At 41.0% G+C, this 12958-nt stretch overlaps 1 protein-coding gene across 1 annotated transcript in view; it reads right to left on the bottom strand.

Annotated features, from left to right (window-relative positions):
* RAP1B (RAP1B, member of RAS oncogene family) overlaps positions 1–12685 on the bottom strand; it is a 53812-nt gene extending 41127 nt beyond the window's left edge. The window contains exon 1 of the mRNA XM_072655325.1: positions 12361–12685. The gene's annotated coding sequence lies outside the window, so the exon portion shown is untranslated. The remainder of the gene's footprint in view (positions 1–12360) is intronic.
* Between the last annotated feature and the right edge of the window lie 273 nt (positions 12686–12958).

Here is a 12958-nt window from a genome sequence, read left to right as displayed (position 1 = left end):
ATAATAGAAGTATACTCTCCAAATGAGTTGTAGCTGTATTGGAAAAATCAGTTTAAGGAGTTAAGAGTATCCATTTTCTTACAATCATGGCTAAAGGCATCATGATCTAATTTCCAGCCCACCAAAACACTATTACTTTTAAAGTTCCAACTGTCTTTAACTGGACCATCCTGATCTCAAGTTTCACTCATCTTCATAATCTCCCGGTTACTTTCTAGATAGTGAAGGGGTGGAGAATAAAGCATGTTTAAACCCTGGGCTTTTGCCTCTTCACACCATCATTTTCTGTAGCACCATCAATATAATCTGACACACATCAAAGCAGTGGGTATACTTTTATAACATCTGGAATGTTTTTTTCATTTCCCTACCCCTTCCCCCGCATCTGATGAATTAAAGTAAAATGCAGAAAATGCCATATTTATACTGAAACAATACAGCAGGTATTCTCAACCTGGTGAGCCTATATGAACCTTTCCTCAAAACAATGATGCTAAATGAAAAGAATAAGATATTTAAGACTACAAAAGAAACCAATTATACTGAAATAGTTATCAAAATATTTAAAAAACAAGTTCACTAGCTATAGGTAAAGACTATCTGCATTACAGGGATCAGTTAAGAGGCAGTGACTAGTTTTAGGAAGGTATTTCTCAAAGGATGCACCTATTCTGGCCTTACTATTGCTTCGTTTTACTTTGCTGTGGAATTGTGCCCTTTCTTTCATGATTATTATAAAACAGAAGTGGTGAGGAAAATTCTAATTAGCAGAGGGAACTCTGAACCTCTCTTCCAACACAAATGCAAGTATTATTAATAAAATGTCTCTGGCAGACCAGCTAAAATTAAAAGTACAGAGTTTTTCTTTCACACTCTTTATATTAATTCTGGGTATGTACAAGTACATATGTACTTGCTATCTTTCCTGTAACAATATAAGATCCCTGAGAGTAGAAATTACCTGTTTTAATCTGTGTTTGTACCTCCAGAGCCTAGCAAAGTGCCCCACCTTAGAGACTTAATAAATGTTTGCTGATTGACTGTGTAATAATCCATGGCAACTCATGAACTATATGAAATCTTTCCTGATCACTCCACCACCAGCTACTACTGATAATAACAATATTAATATAGCACTTAAAGGTTTACAAGGAGCTTTACATAAATATTTCATTCTGTTCTCACAACAGAGAGGTAGGTGCTATCATTAATCCTCATTTTAGCGATGAGGAAAAGGAGGCAGATAGCTGACCCTGGACAAGTCACATAACTGCTATTAAGTTTCTGGGGCTAGATTTAAACTTCAGCCTGCCTGACTCCAAATCTAGTGTTGTATTCACTTTACCACCTAGCTACACTAGTGCCCGACTCCTACTTTTTAAAAACTTGTATCTATTTTTCGTGTGGAGGCAACAGAGTGGAACGTGTTCATGGACTTGACAGTGAAAAGCCCTAACCTGAGTTTGAATGTCAGTCATGGCCCTGTGTGATTTTGGACAAAGTACAACTTGTATGGGTCAGAGTTTCCACCTCTACAAAATGAGGGAGCTAACGCTAGACAACCATTTTACCTGTAAATTTGTCATCTCATGATCTGCCCTCTCCTTCTTCATGTTTATTGTTTCCTGGTGGGTAGACTATAAACTTCTTGAAGGCAGATCTGCTTCACTATTATCCTTGAGTCCACAATGCCCTGAATAGTTCTTGGCATGTGATAGGAGCTTAGCAAATGTTTAATCAGACACATCCAAAAGGTGCATACATACTCACTGTCCACCTCAACAGTTCAAATGTACCAACCAAGTACATTCTCCGATTAGGAAATGTGGTATAGTAGAAACAATACAGGATGAAAGAGTAAGGTGACCTGAGTACTTTTTCTAGCTTTAAAACTCACTAGCTGTGTGCTCTTGGGAAAATGAATATACGTTTCTGAGCTTTAGTCTTTAATCCTTAAAACAGAGACGCCAGCAAGCCCTACCATTCTCACATGATTGTTGTATGTATCACATGAGACCCTGTATGAAAAATGAAGTACCCTATTCAGTTAATATAAGCACTGCAGATGAGTGTGGTGTGGTGATGCTAGGCTAGTTAGAGGTTGTCTAGTCTTTCAGATTCTGCTTAAATACTTCTACTGAAGAGACCTCATAAAAAAAGAAACAAAAGCTTTTCAATTCAACAAGAATTTATCTATTCAGCACCAACATGACAAAGCAGTCCTGCCTTCAAGGGGCAGACACTCTACTGAAGGCAAGGGGAGCAGAAACATTTTAAGTGTGTGCACACACTTAAAGGAGTGCACAAAGTAAGGAAGGGGAAGCACAAACAAGTTGGGTAATTTTTAACAGAATGAGGGGTTTCCAAGAGATAAAATAAAAGGTAAAGAGCCCTCTGCTGGGCTGTGGCACAAAGTCTGGTAATGGAATGTTGGGTATGGGAAACAGCAAGTAGGCTGGTTAAAGAAGGGAAGTACTGCATAGTCAGCCTAGAAAGACAGGTTGGAGCCAGACAGATGAAATAGACATGAGTTTGTTTTGTCCTAAAAGCACTGGGTCACACAGTCAGTGGGGTGGGGTTTGAATGCAGGTCTCTTAAGACTCTAAGGCTGGCTTTTTGTCACTGTGATAACAGACACAACATTTTTCATTGCTTGTTTTAATTTTCTGAAGCAGCAGGTGCTGATGAAGCTTCTTAAGCAGGGAGACAACAGACTGTTGTTTTAGGATCAACCTGTCTGCTGTGTGGAAGATAGATTGCAAAGAGAGAAGAGGCTGGATATAGGGAAGTTAATTTAGAATGCTGCTCAATAGTACAGGGGAAAGGCAATGAGGGCTTGGATAAAGGTATTTGGGTAGGAGTAAAGATGGGGACCCATGGGAAAGATACGAAGATAAAATTGGCAAGGCATGGCTAGTAGAAGTCTCCCCAGCATAAAAACACATTTCAAGGACCTGATTTTGTCCCTTTGCTGATAGAGATCACAATCCCTATATAATTTAATAATCTGCGAGAATCCTTGTTGCTGAAAAGTCCATCACCCTCTAGTCAATTTAGTGTGGAACCTCAGGTATGTTGGTCCTTAGATGACAAAAGTCTATACTCCATTACCTCCTGGAACTCAAAGGCTTGTTAGGGCCTGCCTGGGCTTGCACTACGCTGGCACAGCCTTGAAGAATGTAGGTTCATCTCCAAACCATGATAAATCATCAGAACAGGACTTTAGCGAGTACCAGTTAAATGTATACTGGGCACATATCCCAAGGAGCCAAAGATGGAAAAGACCTATGTAACCAAAAGATTCAGGGCAACACTTTTTGCACTAATTTTGCACGTTTGACTAATAGTCAGTCAAACATTTATTAAGTGCTAGGGATACATGAAGAAGCAAAAGATAGTTTCTGCCCTTAGTTGGTAACCATAAACTAAAGGACAAATAAAACTGTAGTATGTGAATTTAGCGGGACATTGTTTTCTAATAATAAATAGCAAATGAGGAATGATGTGAAAGATGTGAAGACTTATCTGAACCGAAGTAAAGTAGAACCAGGAGAACAATACATCATCACAATAATGTAAACAAAAAGAATATTAAAAAAAGCCCAAGTCTAAGCAAGCATAATGCCTAATCTTGATTCCTGGTAACAGAATATGAAACTTACCTTTTCCCTTTCCACAGAAATGTGGGAATTATGGGGTAGAGTGCTGCCTTCAGTTAGTCAAGTTAATTGTATAAATCATTGTAATGACTGGCTTTTTCTTTTGTCACAAAAGTTTTTTCAAAGCTCTGTGTGTGTGTGTGTGTGTGTGTGTGTGTGTGTGTGTGTGTGAGAGTGAGACGTACAAAAATACTTACAGCAACTTTTCATAGCAGTCAAAAGACATATTAGGTCAATGCCCACCTATTGGAGAATGGTCAAGCAGATTATGGTTTAAGAACATGATGGATTATTATGTCACAAGAAATGACAAAATGAACAGTTTCAGAGGAAATTGGGAGAAACTTTATGAACAAATGCAAAGTGAATGAAGAGACTCAGTAGCCCAATTCATACAATAAGATTACAAAGAAAAACAACTAAACTCTGCAATGATAAGCCAAGATGCCAGAGAAAAATGAAGCACAATATCCAAGTGCTGCTAGCAGAGACAAGAGACTTAAAATGCACAAAATATAGTTTTTGGACATGGCCAACATGAGAATCTGTTTCATTGGACTATGCATATCTGGTATGAGGGCTTTCTTTTTTCAATGGGGAGGGAGTGAGGAGAAATAATAAATGCTAAAAATAAGGATGAGGAGTGGAAAAGAGACACATATGACAAAAATGACATAACAATTTATTTGGAAACCTGAATACAGTATATTATAAAGACCATAGTTGGTATGTGCTTGCTGCAGAGAAGGGAGAAGTGCTGGGATGACCTTAGACAGCAAGACCAAACAAAATATGAAGAGAAGTGAGCACCTGGATAAGAAATTGATGGGAGAGATTGAGAAAAAGAGGTTGAGATAAACACAGATTTTGCATAAGCAATTTTGGTTATAACTCTGAAAACTGAAAATAGTTCTAGAGTGTGCTGATTGCTTGAATTAAAATTATTTAGCCTAAGTTAGTTCAACTGCTCTAATTCAACTTAGTTTTCTTCTATCTCCTTCCAATTCCCTCTTGTTCTCCCCTCCACAGATACAAACACATCAAGACCCAGGTTCCAATTCCACTTGACACTTAATTGGCTGTGACCTTGGACAAGACATTTATTATTTTAGTGATCTAGAGAGTTCTAAGAGTGTAAGTCCCCAACCACTTGTGGACCTATGTTGGTCAAGGAAGTGCCCTACACATATGAAGTCACAGATGTAGACCAAAAAATTGCTCTACTAGATTCACAGATGTAGATCTACTAGATCTACTTTCCCCCTAGATATACATATCCAGCTCCAATTTCATAACTGCCCAAGGACTATTTAGATGCCCCACAGGCATCTCAAAATCAACATGTCCAAAACACAACTTATTCTTTCTTCCCAGACTCATCCCTCTTTCAAATGTTCCCATATCTGTCAAGTTTACCACCATCCTTAAATCACCCACCAGGATCACAATCTTGGAGTCCCCCTTGACTTCTCATTCTCCATACTGTTTCCAATTCTTATTGATTCTAATTCCATCCTCTTTTTTCATTCACTCCAGCCACCACCCTAGTGCAGAAGCCCTTATTGCCTCTTACCAGAATTACTGTGTAATCTTATTTCTCTGCCTTAAATCTCCCCCCTCTCCAATCCAAACTCTACATGGTTACCAAAGTAATTGTCCTGAAGTAAAGATGGGTCTATGCAACTGTGTTTAATAAGTTCCCAGGGCCTCCCCCCTAACTCAAAGACAAATATGAACTCTTATTTAGGAATTAAAACCCTTCACAAAATAGTTCTAATCTACCTTCTCAGGCTTATTATACATTACTCTCCTTCATGAACTCTTGGAACCCATAAAACTAGCCTTCCTGCAGTTCTTCACACATGACATCCCATCTGTCTCCATGCCCTTCTTTACATGAGCTGCTTCCATGTCTTAAAACATACTCTGTTCTTACCTCTGTCCCTCAGAATTCCTGCCCTCAAAAACCCAGCTCAAGAGACATGTCCTTCCCTCTCCCATGAGGAAACCTTTCCTTTTCGCCCCAGCTTCTATTCCTCTCTGCCCAATACCCTGGAAATGATTGTGTTTATTTACACGTGTACCTGTTCCCCTGACAGACTATAAATTCTATGAACAGAAGGCTTTGTTTTTATATTCCCAGCACACTGCTTTGGCATACAGTAGATGCTTAATAAATCCTTAAATAAAGCACCCACATCCACCTCACTATCACTATAGTAGTCAAGATTCTCAAGGGATATTCAGAAACAGTGCTCATTTTCAATAGTTGTAAATCAGAATAACTGATTTTGATAAAGTTTTTCAAAGTGCTCTACATATATTATCTCATTTCAGCCTCATAAAAACACTAAATTTAAGGTTAAGTACTACAGCTATTATGAATCCCATTTTACAGATGAGGAAACTAAGGTTAAGAGTTCATTGTTACACAGCTCATGTCAAGTGGAATTTTAACACAAGATTTTCTTATTTTAAGCCCAATAGCTCTATCCCATGCTGTCTTCTAATCAAAGTTTTAGGAAGGGCTAATAAAAACATAACCACAAACTGTCTGCTGCCTTTGGAGTGGTAGCTCAGTATAAGAGCAAGAATTGAGAACACAGGAACCCAGGAGACCCGGGTTCAAATTCTTGATGTCAGCAATAGGGCTGTGCAAATCACTTAACCTCAGGATAATGGGGCCTGTACTTTGTAAAGCTTACAGCATCCTTTGTCCCTCAAAGGGCATCATCACCTAATCCACAAAATAAGAGATATTAGCCTGCTGCAACAAGTTCTAACTTTTTAAAGAATTCAAATCAGAAATTTATTTAAGGGAAAAAGTTATACCAGTGATTTTTGTCCTTTTTTTTTTGGAGGTACCAAAGTTTCTATCCAGGAAGTCTGTTGATGAATTTTAATGAATCAAAAACTGTAAAGAGATGAATCAAGGCCCTGCAAACTCAACAAGAGTTCACTGTCTAGTCTCCAAAAAGTTAATAATATTCTTGGTAATGTTCTAAATATAATTTAAAAAAAAATTAAACAAAAATTATGTCTTTGTGCTATGTACAATACTAGAGATATTAGAAGATAAGAAACAATCTTTATTTTCCATCAAATTAGAATTTAGCGACTTTTACTTCTTTAAAATGTGTTAATATAACTATGTCACTATAGTTAAAAACATTTTGGGGCATAAGTCTGGAGATTCAAATGGGTTCCCTTGTCTGAACTTAACAGTTAAGGGGAAAAAAGTCACTGTTTTAAAACATGCCAAAAAGACCTCTGTAAAATAGCAGGGACTGTGTAGTTTAATGTCCTGAACTGAACAAAACTCACTGATTACATTTTATTTTGGTGGACACTTTCCTCCCTCTGCATTTGCAGTCTATTTGCCAAGTCACAAGCATTCTTCCCATAGAAATACAATTATTCAACAATATGTAGGCTTGAAGTTTACCGATTTTAATTTCAGTAAATTATTAAACCTACTTACTTTAGGAGATCTGGCAGTTTTGAAGCATAAGGTAAGATAACTGCAAGAGTAAGCATTTTAAGTTCAATTTAGAATAATACTGTTGTTAAACCATCACTAACACGTAAGAGGAAATATTTCTTAATACTGAGACAAACATATTTCTAAAATCTAAAAAATATAGGATGTACATGATCAAAGAGAATTACAAACAAATCAAATGCAGTTCTACTCTAGAATAGTGCCTTTTTATAGCATAAAATCTAGAGGAATTTTCTTTATCAAATGAACACAACATATTTTTAGATATGAAAGTAATTTTATAAAATTATTTCACTTAAAGGCCAAATATCTATATTCCCCCTATATCTAGCTAATCTAGTTATTATCTTTCCCTAGAAAGAGACAAATTTTAAAAAACAGAAACCCAAGTAATGCTAAACAATTGAAAATATTTTACAAGCAGCCGTGGAAATAATAGACATACAGTATGTTTGACCTTCAGGACAACTAGAAACCAACGGCAATATTATAGTGGCTGGAAGTTTGAGAATTAAGTAAAATTCAATTCTGAAGGTAAATTAAGTGCTCAACATATACAAAGCATCATGCCTTGACTAAGGAGCTTACAATCTAATATACCGAGGAAGTACAAATGGTTTTGCTATAAGGAAGAGTGAGATAAACACATACAATAAGTCCAAGCAAAGTGCCTGGAGAAATTCGAGGAAGAGGAGGGTTTCTTAGGGAAATCTGAAAGAAGGAGATGAGTATGCAACAGTTGGGCCTTGAAGGGAGAGACTTCAGTTAAAGAGGAGAGGGAAATCTCAAAAAATGATTTCAGACAGAGACAATAAATAGGGCTGAAAAGGAGTCTAAGGAACCATGCAATTTGGCTGGAATATAAACTGGAAAGGTAGGTAGGTTCAAGCAAGATGAGAGGTCTTGATTATCAGAATAAGCAATTCATGCTACATTCAAAAAGGCATTAGGGACCCACTACTGAAGGTTTTTACACAGGAAAGTGACATGACTGAAAGACGGCATTAAGATTGCTTAGTAGTAGTCATCTACAAAGCATATAAAGTGATTTTATTTGGAGTGTTAACTGGCTCCATACAAAACTTTTTTCCACAAAAGACAACTTCGTAACACCTCAAACCAAAGAGTCTTTTGACTCTTATATAGTAAGTGGTTCAATATACCTCAGAAGGAGGTGGCAGTATGACTATAGAAAGAACACTGCCTTTGGAGTCAGGAATCTAGGGCAGGAATACTGGATGTTGCCCTTTGTTCATTACCTACTTGACCAACATCTCAATCAGTTTCCTAGTCTAGGTTTCCTGATTTGTAAAAAGAATTAGATGATCTTGTGGTATATTCTAACTCTTAACATATCATCGCAGAGTGCCATCACAGATTCTAATCTTTGAAGAAATTAGACCTTGGCTTTTGTATTTACCTTGGTGTCTTATAAATCTAACTGAGCCTAAAGATTTTTAAACAAACAAGTTCTTACATGGTAAATCGCTGTCCTATATAATGTAGTTCAGAAAACCTGATAAAACAAATTTATGCATTTATATATAACACACATTATTGATTATTATACATGGTTACACTCAGATTCATCTGATGTTATATTGGCCTTTGAAAGAGTCAAGAAAACACTCAATTCACAGGCTTGCACTTTTAACTAGTAAACTAGTTGGCCTGGGAAACTTTCAACAAGTTTGCCTGGGAGGAAAAAGCTCTCAGCCACCAATCTCAGCCATCTAATCTCTCAAATAGGAAAAACAAAAAGTCATAAATTGTGTCACAGCTTGTAATAGAGTCCTTTTGCTCCTTCACTAACTAATCCCCTTTGGTTAGGGATTTAAGCAGGCCAGTCTTCTGCCCCAATATCACCAATATGTCTTACAGTAAAGTTTTGAAGCACAATCATAAAGGACTCAAGATAGGTCTTTGAATGCTTTTGATTGTATCAAAATATTCCCAGTGGCACTGAAATCTACAGTACATTAACTTGGAGACAGAGAGGGAGGTATGAGTGGAAGGATGGTATGCACAAGGGAGAAACAAGTCTGCTATTAATATGAATAGAAACAGAAGTACATAACTGTCATTAAGAAAAAACACAAGCCAGAAACAAATCAATAGGTGTTCTCACCTATGCTAAAGGTTCATTTGTAAATTTGTTAGCTAAAAACCAAATCTGTTTAGAAGACTGTAATTAAAGCCACATAAGGCAGAGTTGAACCTTAGTTCCCTATCCAATTTCATCAATTTTAAGGTGTTACCAGAGATTAAGAATAATAATTTAATGATACAAGTTGCTAAAATACAATTCTTTACACTGGGTATGGCTGTTAAGATACTCAGGTATCTAGGATTTTTCTGCTGTTCTGACTCCTCATCACAACTCACCTATTATAGGGCACTAATTCCACAGTGTTATTTTAAGGATGAAATAAAAATGTAGATGGAAAGCATTTGGAAAAATTTAAAGCAATTTAAATAAAGGCAAGAGATTTTGCAACCAAGTCTTCATCTGCCTCCCCACTTAACAAGTTGCTAGCAGTTATCCCAGAATCAAATAGGAAGCTACTTTCCTTCCCTATCAGCAGAGGCAGCCAAATGGAAAAAGGACTGACTCTGGAGTCACATAATGGCTGGGTGATCCTGGGCAAGTCCCTAAACCACTCAGTACTCTAGGCAATTCTCTAACACTTATGCTGAAAAAAAAAGTGCGGACTTGCATAAATAAAGGCCATTTCCTTATCCACAAATTCCCTCTACCAACTTAATTGCAAAATCACAAATTCAGACCTGTTCCTGATGTGTAATTTCATTTGTCAGTCACCTCTGCCTGAAAGGCCACAGGATTTGATACATCAAGACTGAAGTGTGTATTTCTGGCTTTTCTTGACAAGATCTAATTTATACAAGGCCAACCTTTCGATTCCCCACCCCACAAGTCTACTCAAGTATCATTTCTGTCAGACAGAATTTGTCATTCTGTCCCTTTCGCTACAGAGGAAAAACAAAAAACCATCATTAAGTTAGGCATTCAATGTATGACCTTGAATAAGTCATTTCACTCAGAGGTATCTTTTCCTTATCTGGAAAATGAGGGGTTTGTACTAGATAAAACCTTCAAGGTCTCTTCCAGCTCTATAGTTTAGGACTACCAAAGTTACGTCCAAAGGGAAATCCTTGAACATTGTTAGCTTAGAGACATTAAGTCGGGGTAAAAGGTATTCTTTTTCTTTTGTGCATCATTTCTTGCTAGGACAACCTGTATGAAATTCCAAATACTTTAAAGGCACAAAGCATGGTAGTTAAAAGCAAATAGGTACCAAATGGGTGAGGGGGTCTCACCAGTAGTGAGGTATGCATTTACAAAGTTATACTTATATCCGCAAACCCCTCAAACACAGGGTGGTGTAATTCCCCAAAATTCTCACTTTGATACAAAAAATGAAGATAGTGTGACTTAATTTAAAGGAAAAATAAAAATCTGAGGTTATTAATTTCTGCTTGGCACATCAATTTTTGGACAAACTGGTAACATTTAAAGAGGAAGAAAAAAGTACTGAACAAAATCTATCAACCAACAACTATTAAGTCTACTAGCTGCCAGGCTAACAAAAAAAAATTCCTACTTGCAAGGAGTTTACCTAAGTGGAAACCTGGTGGTGGATCTCCAAAGAAACTAAAACTTTCCTGATATTAAGAGCAACACTTCCTCCAAAAGACATCCATTTAAGAGGAAAAGGGAGAATGAGGTTAAGTTAAAAAAAAAGCTATTTTGAGGCTATGAAGAGGAACAGTTTATTGCATTCTCATTTTATTGTGAGCACAGGAATTGGTTTTAATTTTCTCCAACACCTAGCAGAAGGCCTGCTACATATACATAGCTGCTTAATAAATGCTTGGTGACTTGAGGGTTCAGTACTTTTCCAAAGGACATCCATTTGCGGAAAGAAAAAAAAAAGCAATGGATTAAAAGAACCACTTCCCTTCAAGCCTTTAATAATCATAGTTTCTTGTATCCCCTTTAGATTGTGGTCTCCTTGAGGACAGGAATTGCTTTTCTTAGTATCCCCAGCACCAAGCATGAGGCCAGATACACAGCAGATGCTTAATGAAGTCCTTGTTGACTTGAGAGTGCACTACTTTTTCCAAATGATATCTAGGTGGGGAAAAAAAAAAGTGGGCCAGCTCTGCTGGAGCAGTTTTCAATAATTACTTCAAGGCTAGAAATAATCCTAGTTTATCGCATCCTCCTTGGACTGAGCAGCGGAAGGCGGGAGTTGGTTTTCTGAGCATTTCCAGGGCCTGGCACATAGTAGGCACTTAATATATTAACACTGATTTGAAAGTGCAGTACTTTGCTCAGAGATGATATCCAAGAAAAAAAAAGTGGGCCAGCTCTGCTGGGGCGGTCCGAGATAACCTATTTCAAGGCTGGGGAGAATCCTAGCTCGCTGCACACAGGGAGGGCAGGGGCTGCTTGGGCCGAGCTCGGGGGCGACCTGGCTTGACCCGGGAACGTGGCGGGGTGGTCTCCCCCGGCGGGCAGGCCCCCAAGGAGGCCGCTTCCTGCCCGGCGGCAGGGAGGAAGGGCCCTTTAATCAATCGCCTCCCTCTCCCCGGGCTGCGGGTACAGAGCCGGACTAGGTGGGGCTCGCTCGGCCGCCTTCCTCCTACCACTTCCCGAAACAAATGCGAGTCGCGCCCCCCCATCCCTTCCCTGTCAGCCTCGCAGCCCCGAGGGAGGGGGCCGGGGAGTGGTTTCCCCCTGAACCTTCCCGCCCCCTCAAGCCCCCACCCCCACCCCCGGCTCCGCGGACGGCCCGTCCGGTCCAAGGACAACTTTTCTCGTTTCCGCTCGCTAACTTCCACCCACAGCCCGGGGTGGCGGCCCGGGGATCCCCGGCGGCGCGCGGGGGGGAGGCGGACACCCGCCCGCCCGCCCCGCGCCTGCCACGGGCAGCGGGAGTGGGAGCGCGTGCGGGTGCGCGAGCGAGTGTGCGAGGGGGCTCCTCAGGCTCGCACTTCCTCCGCCATGTTTCAGACATCTGACCCCTTCCGCAGGGAGAGCGCGGCTCGGCGGCGCCTCGTCCCTCCCCGGCTCCGGAGGGGGCCCCGCCACCTGCACGTCCCGCTCCGGCCCCGCCGCCCCGTCCGCGCCCCGCCCGGGCCTCCTCCCCGCCCCGCCGCCGGCCCCCCACTCACTCAGGGCGCTGCCACCGAGTCCCCCGGAGGGCCCCCTCCGCAGAGCCGGGCTCTCTCTCGGCGTCTCCGTCTCCGCTCTCCGGCTGCCAAGGCGGGTGGGTCGCCGGGCTGCCGCCTCCCTCCCTCCTCTTCCTCCTCTGCCACCGCCGCCGCCGCCGCCGCCGCCGCCGCCGCTCCGGCTCGTTCCACGCCTGACTCTGGGCGAGGTTTGGCTGGGTCGCCTTGACGTCAGGCGTTCAGCCTCGCTTTCGGTTCCTTCCGCTGGCGGAGAGGGAGGGCGTGGAGCACGGGAGGGGGCGGGGCCAGCGAGGGGAGGGACAAGGGAAACGAGGCAGAAGAGGCGGGGCGGAGCGGGGCGGGGCGGGGCGCCGACGAGCCTGACCTTTTCTCTCGCCTTCCTCCCTCCTCCCCCGCCCTCCTTCCTCCTTCCTCCCTCCTTCCCTCCCACGCCTCCGGGATTGAGGGAGGCTGAGTCTGATCCACGTGGAGCGCAAGTCCAGCTAGCAGAGAAGGTGAGAAGCCTTCAGTAAACTCCTACTGTGTGTGCTGAGTGCGAGGATGGGGCGTGCGGGACGACAGAAAGAAAAGCCAAAGTCAC

The sequence above is a fragment of the Notamacropus eugenii genome, chromosome 3 (genome assembly GCF_028372415.1).
Source record: "Notamacropus eugenii isolate mMacEug1 chromosome 3, mMacEug1.pri_v2, whole genome shotgun sequence".
Lineage (NCBI taxonomy): Eukaryota > Metazoa > Chordata > Mammalia > Diprotodontia > Macropodidae > Notamacropus > Notamacropus eugenii.
The sequence above is the reverse complement of the archived record's forward strand: the minus strand, read 5'-3'. Positions and strand labels throughout refer to the sequence as shown.